The following is a 7,859-nucleotide window of genomic DNA, read 5'->3' on the forward strand; positions in this document are numbered from 1 at the left end:
AAATCTGATGCAAAGGCTCAGTCACGTTGATCAAATTTATCAAAATAAGTTAAAAAGCAATTTGCGAGGAGAAGGAACAAACACACACAGCATTGTTTCAGTCTCTAAAAAACATAGAGGAAGTCCACCAGATCATCAAACACTTAAAGTAACATTTTAACACACTCACATTTACACCTATAAGGAATTTAGAATGACCCAAACGGCATGTGTTTAGACTGTGGGAGGAAACAGAAGACACAGAGAGACCATGCAAACGCCACATGGAAAGACTGCCACAATTATTTGGTGAAAAATATTTATGGATTTTCATCTTCATTATCTGCCCAGTTACTCACTCGGTTCCTTCTGCTCTCGTACAATTGCTCTGTCCCCCGATCCGTCTTTTCACTGATAACCAAACACAAACACATTGTATTCACTACAAGATAACATAATAATATTATCTGATTACAATTATTATAAGAGCAGGTTGGGGATCCATATTTGATATCAGTATAACACACTGCTTAGCTATGGGAAATCATCATCAGTGATTATGGGCAAAACAGAAGCTACACATACAACAGAATTGTGTGTAAAAGAATTTACAAACTATAAAAAGACAAAAGCTGATTTGTATCAATTTATAACAATATTCAGACTGAATACAGGCTGCTACTGCTGGACACTGACAGGTAACATCCTCTTGACTGGCTTTCACCTGGATCTGGAGCTGTGCTGTAAACAAACCTTGAAGCCCAGAACAGGAGAAGAAATCTTTAACAAACTGAAACAATAAAGTAGCTCCTTTATTTATCCATTTTTTTGCAACTAGCGATATACCAGCAGTCTAGTGGAAAGCTAAAATTAACAAATAGTTTCGAGTGATTTAGCTAACATTTTTGACACTGTTCAGAGATAGAAAAATAAGTCCTAACATGGCTCCAGCATTATCAGAACTGTTTGAACCTTTGTTATATTTCAGTTAAAGTGTTTTAAATCTGCATCACTGATTTGTGTCATGAAATTACCTCTTTGTCTTCTTTCTGCCACAGAAGGGTGATTCCAGCCATGTTGTTGAGGCAGCAGAGCTTGTGTGTGAGCGCACTGTCACAGTAACATTGGACAATTTTCATTCTATCCTGTCTGCAGTGGACAAGTTAGAAAGTATTGCATTAGAAGCAAATGCCATCATCATTACTACTATTACTATAGTTATTTTTAGGGGTGCAGTGATGAAATATGGGGATGCTTGAGCACCCCCAAAAAGGTTCTAAATTCAATCATGTTAATTTGTAACATGACCGGGTATAAAAGGAGCATCTTTTCAGAAAGTAAAGCAGAAAAAAAGGAGGTTCAACAAAAAAGTCCTACAACTGTAGAATAATACAAAACTGGAAAGACTTTGAATATCTCATCATTTACAGTATATAATGTCAGCAAATATCAGAGAATGTAGAAAATTCTCTGCGTGTAAGGGACAAAGTACAAATGGAGAACAATCATCTACTGCACTGCAAATAGCGCCGCATAAAAAATAGGTATGGTTCTGTCAAAGAAGTCACTGGCTCAGGAATACTTGCAGAAATCATGTGTTGAGCACAGGTCATTGTGCCATCCACAAATGCAGGTTAAGGCTCAATCATGCAAAGAAGAAGCCATATGTGTACATGAACCACAAATGCGGTTTCTAATAAGTCTTTTTAGTAGTAGCTAGTAAGCATCCTCTCATCAAAATAGGATCACTTCTGGTTCCTGGTGTTTGGCAAAACACTAAAGTTAAGGCATCAAAATGTGGGTTTAAAAAAAATGGGTGATGTTGAGGTGGCTACATTGATCCTATTCATTCAGGATATGGATACAGCCATTAAGACAAGTAGAGGTAGGTAGTAGAAGGAAAGGTATACAGCATTTTAAGAACCTAACTTATATGAAAATCTATAGTTTATGCTCCTCTTCTGTAGCTATCTTGATTCTGAAGAACCGCAACTGTAGTTTTATTTAGATCTGCACCGTGAAGGGGTGTATGGAGGGTATAAGTGGGCCACGAGACGTCATTATTTTATTATTTTCAGAGTATCTCCATGCATGTCAGCTAGAAGCAATGCCAGGCTATATAACATGAACAATTAACCCATTCAACAGTATTACACATTACATGCTTATCAGATTTAACTGCTCAAAGATGTCGGAACACCATTCCAAATGGTTCTGCTGTGTTCTTTTTATGTGATCTAAATATTTTGTTTAAAGATATTTGCATTTAAAGCCCAGTTTTTCGACCTCTGATCTCTGCAATGCATTCAAGGATTTCTGGGGCTGTGATATATCATCGCACACAGATGAATTGTGGGAAAAGTTTCAGCTAGGTAGACAGTGTGATGCATTCTGAAATGGCTTTTTATGGGTTTTGTTTTTTGTTTTTTCTAAACATCACCGAGAGAAAAAGGCACATAAGAGACAGAGCCCTCACACACTGAGACAGCTACCGTTGTTGTGTCAGTACAGACAGCGGGGACACAGTCCTCAAACTCAGACAGCAGGGAAGAGGGAAAAATCAGACAGCCGTAACCATAAAGACAAGTGGAGACAGACAGAAGGAGGAGACAGAAGAGACAGGATGCATGGTTATTTGGCATAATGGTTACTTAAAGAGAGAATACATTTCTTTGAAATGTAGCGGCGAAGACCTGCAAGTTATCACAAGATAAAAAAAGCTCATGATAACTTTGGTACACCTACCTTTTTTACTTGCAGACACAAGTCTGGATATTTAAGATTGGCTCAGGGTGTTTCAGCGGCACACAAACAAAGCAAAGAAAACCAATTAGGACGGATTCTGTGATGTGTTGCTGTTTCAAGATATAATTTGTTGTTATGAAAACAGAAGCACACAAAAGCGTACACAAGGTTGTGCTTGGAGAGGGGCCAGACCATAATATCCGGTTTGATTAAACAGCCCGCTAAGTGACTCATCATAACACAGGCCCACAGATTAACCAGCATCAGAACAGTCTGAGGCCAGGTTCCTCCCTCTGCCAGCAGATGTTTTGCCACAAATCAGGACCCCTGACAGGTTTAGAGGAACACATGTCAGATTCCACTGATGAATAGAGGTGCAAGGAATCTATGGAAGCCATAATTACAGCGTTATTGATTCAGATGAAATCCGTTTGCGGTCGGGAGTGAGTTAAATCTCCTGCCAGGCAGAGCGGTGCTGTGATTGAGCTCCCGATAGATGGCAGGTATCTCGCCTCATGCAGTAATTTAAAGTACAACAACTCATAAGCGCTCCTGCTTCCATGCAGTATTATGTTCAGCTGCATTGTTCCATGACTGGATTTGTGCTGGAAGGCCACAGCAGAGAGTAGATCACTGTGCTACATCTCTGTAAATCTTACCAGATGGCCACATCAATTCTGAATCAGCACGGAGTGGGGAGTGGGAGAGCTGTGGGGTCTCTCAGTGATGTTTTTTTGTATCACGGGCACAAAAATGCATATTGAACATTGGATTACACCAGCTACTTTTTTTTTAATCTTCTTATACCTAAACAGAAAACCAAATCAGGATGATGAGTCACTGTGTCTGTGATGTATGAAATGTAGTGCTGGGGCTCTCTTACCAAAATGACAGAAAATATCCCGGCACAAACACCAGACAAGCCTCAGGTCACTTTTCATTCTTCCTTTAGCCGCAAACGGATTTCCTTCCTTCGTCAGCTGATGCTGGCCTTTGCATCAGGCAAAGGCCAGCATCAGCTGACATTTCCTTCATATCAGTCTGCCTGTGCGAGCAATAACAACAGTCCCTGGCAACAGGACTTTATCACACACTGTGACACTTGTGTGGGACAGAGGCATGAAGTTCTTTACAGATATAAGCAAAGTGTGTGAGATGAATGTGCCGACGTGGAAGACTCCAATAACGCCACCATAGCTAAAGGGAATTCGAGCAGTGACCCTGTGAAGTTAATATGAAGCGATGGGAGCGCAAGGGCATCATGTAGAGCTCTGTAGATACTGTGCACAATGTGGTTATATCAAACAGAAATAGCAACAGCCACTCAAATATTTTGTAGAAGTTTGAGCCACATATCATAACTGCATGGAATTCACAATAGAAATCTGCCTTAGCATTACATTTGGCAGAAAAGCATCAGTGAGACAGCAGCAGCGGTTTGGGTTTAGTCACCTTGGATTGCAGGGCTGTTCTTATGTGAAAGGAGTCACTTAAAATGATGATCTGATAATTATTAAGCTGACTGTTTGTATGGTTCCAGTCACAACCATTAGTCAAAAAAGATTTATGCATGCTGTAATGTTCAATTGGTGACGGAGCTCTTCTCTGCGACAGGCCCCACCCCCTCTGTATGGATACATGGAAAGCAAGAGGTGGGAAGTGCAGCAGGTAGAGACTAAAAACAGTGATGAAAGGCTTGATTTTTGCCCTGCACAAGTGCTTAGCAACCTGTGCAGGGAAAAAAAAAATCCAGTTTCTTTCATACATACATAAATGTATTTTCACAGTAATAGCTGCGGTCAGTTTACCTAACAATAACCCCACTAACTGCCACTAAAGCCAGCTTTTTGGTTTGCATAACGTCACCAACAAATCATATAACTGAGGTAAAGATTTCTGTCATTCACCCACCAAATTGGCCACTTTGTTGTGCATGTGTCATTTTCGCTAAAAGCACACTTACGTGTATCACTGGCTTTCACTGACCACAGTCGAAGAGGAAGCAGCTTTTATTTAAGTCACCAGGCAGAAAATAGACCAGAATAGAATAGAACAGCCCTTTAATGTCACCTTTAATCAAACTTTAATTAACTGGTTAATTGAACACGTTAGCAAATACTTGCTAATGATCAAACGCCATTTAAAGCGGTTACCTTCATCTGCAACTGCAAACCGAGATACACCTACAGATGTCCACATACAGGTAAACTGAAACCTTTGATCAAAACTTACAGATTGAGATTATAATTAAAATGATTTAAAACCTAATATTTCTTTGAAATCAACCCAAGCGGTCATTACTTATTCACCCAAATGCACCATCAGTGTAACTACTTCATGCATACACATAAGTAAATAAACACTTAGTAAAAGACACTCAGTCCTGGAATATGGAAAGTTCATGTATCTGCTCCAAAAAGCATTCATAATGCAACACTAACACTCTCCACTGAAGTAGACAAGCTGTTTTGCACAGTAAAAATAAAGCAAAAAAAAGAATTCTTGCAGTGCCTGAGAGCACAGAACTTAAAGGCGTTGACAGCTTGTAACTGTTCTCTTTCTGAAATGGCACATTAGGCTCAGGGTCCCAGTGTGACTCTTGGTTTTTAGAAAGGTGCCTTCAGTTCTGGGGGCATATACCTCTTTACCCCCACCCCCACCCTCTCTCAGGCTTCAAAACAGCCTTGCACACATCTCTACTGCTTTTTTCCTCCTCTCCTCTATTCATCTGCTGTTATTCCCACTGTGTTGTCTGGCCCTCAGCCTCCAGCATGAGCTCACACTCCCATCATACCTCTTGTCCACTCATCTCAGCTCAGAAAGGGCAGATGAGAGCTGCCAATAATGTCTCACCACCAAACTCAGCTGTGAGAGAGGCTCTTTTAAGCTGATTCCTCTCATCTGGTCAGGTCACTGATTCCTGCCCAAATTAAAATCCAGGATTATGGAGGTGGAGTGGAGTGGATAGATCGCCCTTTGACAGCATCATGCTGATGGGTTTGTCAATAGCTTGGCTTCACGTGGAGACAGCAGAATGAAAAGGTCCAAGGTAACATCCTGTCTGACAGACCATATGGAAAATATATATAGAAATCTTATAAAGTTTGTATCTGTCTTGTGTGAAACTTGTATGAAAAGTATACAAGAGTGAAAACAGATATAAGATCCCTTGAAAAGTTATATAAATGAAACTTGTATGTTTTGGATACTTACTAAAACAATATATGAAAGTAATGAGAAAGTGGCCACTTTCATGAGTAAATCATGTAAGTTTTTACTATTTCTTTTCCATATGGGAGCAGAGCACTTGTCCACTGTCTGAACTTCATGTTAAAAAGAAGCATAACAGAAATGATGGATCTGGATCTTGTATCCTTAATTTAAGCTTTGTTACGGATTCAAATATTGGGAATGGATACAGGAGGAAAACCAAAATAACCACACTGGTCCGGCCGGGTCAAGTCAAACGATGATTTAATGAACACACGCGTGGGAGATGGACACCATACAACAGACAGCATCAGATCTCAAAATGGTGGAGCCTTGATCAAACTCTTATAGCCTCTAGTGGCCCCCACCTAATCATAAAAGCCTAAACATTCACATCCTTTCTCTCACACAGCGCCTAAGCTACGACCTTGGCTCCCTGTTTATCTGCTCCTGCTGATGGGGCAGAATGCTCTGTTCTCTTCCAATCAGACAAATAAGGCGATGACTTTCTGTGAACAATATTTTCTTATAACTCAGCAGTATAATGCATCACAAAACAATATCATTCATTCACAATAAATCAACAGTCTAATGTACTGCAAATCAGTTTACCAAATGTAATAGTTATCACCTTCTTCTAATTCAGGAGCATAATGCAAACTAAAACGACATAATAATTCACAATCTTTAATTAGGGGTCTAACATGGCATAAAATAATATCATAATCCGACAATTCCCCCTGATGAGCTCTTTAGACATAAAGAGCTCACTTACACCCTGCAATCCAGTGTTGCCGGGTTCATTTCTCCTTACTCCTTAGGCCCTTTGTCCCCCTGTTGGGTGAACCATATGTGAGATGACCTCTGTGTTTGCGCAGTTCAGATGCAAGAAAAACTTTTATTACAACAACAACAGTAGGTACAGATGATACTCCCATCACTCCCCAGTTCTCCCACAGCTTTATTTCGGTGCTACCTTATACCCTCCAAACGTACTCAGACTAGAACCTCTGTCCGAGGAGCTTTTAACCTTTATTTTATTGCTGTAGGCACCAATGTCTTCCAGTCGGGTGATCCTCTGCTCTTGTTTCCTTCAACATCAGGGGTTAGACAACCCTTCAGTCGTTGCACAGATCAGGGGATTATTCTGCCCCGATTTCAAACAATGATCTGTGTATTCTGGGGTCACCGCCGTGTTCCCCAGGAAAAGGAACAGAAAGGTGTTCTCCTTATGACCAACAGCCTCTCGAACGTCGTTGGTGTGGTGTTCCTGGATTTCCGTCAACCCCTTCATGGTTATTGCTGTGTTTATGGGATCCATCCTTTTGAGGTGACTAACTGGAGCCCAAAATGCCATGACACTTGAACCCAGTTGATGTTTCAGCAGTCACCGTGTCTGTCTCTGCTGCCAAGGATCCTCGTATATCTGTGACCTCGTCTGGTGTCTGTTCCTTTCTCTGTAAGAGACAGAAAACCAAAACACCTCTCTTCCTAGCTCTAATCTAATGTTGCTGTCTACTGATCTTTTGGTGATTCAGAATTGGTTTAGAACATTCAGAATATCCCAAGGACTTATCCTAATTTAGTGTATGTGTGTGTAAGCGTGTTTGCATGTAACCCACTGCACTCAAGGCATTTCCTACACTTTATCAGTCCGGACTATCGCCGAACGAAGCTTATGACCTTCAAAAAACCGAGTGCCAACTCATTATAAGCACATTTGCAAGATATGTATAAAAATGATTAAAACCACTCATTCTAATAAAAGACATAAAAACAAATTAGCCATTTCTAATTCTAACATGTGTCCATTCAATTAAGCTAGAAAATTGAAAGAAAAGGTTAGTGACCTCATATCTTAGAAAGTATCAGACTTTCTCCTATCCAGTGTCGTTGCTCCAGTCTTGTTATTCTGTGTTAGGGAA

The 7,859-nt window shown here is 40.4% G+C and overlaps 1 long non-coding RNA gene across 1 annotated transcript; it reads right to left on the reverse strand.

Annotated features, from left to right (window-relative positions):
- Positions 1 to 280: 280 nt before the first annotated feature.
- LOC146498958 (uncharacterized) lies at positions 281 to 6,106 on the reverse strand. The gene is made up of 2 exons (XR_014870226.1): positions 1,014 to 6,106; positions 281 to 390 (listed from the first exon to the last, which is right to left on the reverse strand). It is a non-coding gene; the product is annotated as an uncharacterized LOC146498958 (long non-coding RNA).
- Positions 6,107 to 7,859: the final 1,753 nt, after the last annotated feature.

Source organism: Neolamprologus multifasciatus, chromosome 17 (assembly GCF_963576455.1).
Source record: "Neolamprologus multifasciatus chromosome 17, fNeoMul1.2, whole genome shotgun sequence".
Lineage (NCBI taxonomy): Eukaryota > Metazoa > Chordata > Actinopteri > Cichliformes > Cichlidae > Neolamprologus > Neolamprologus multifasciatus.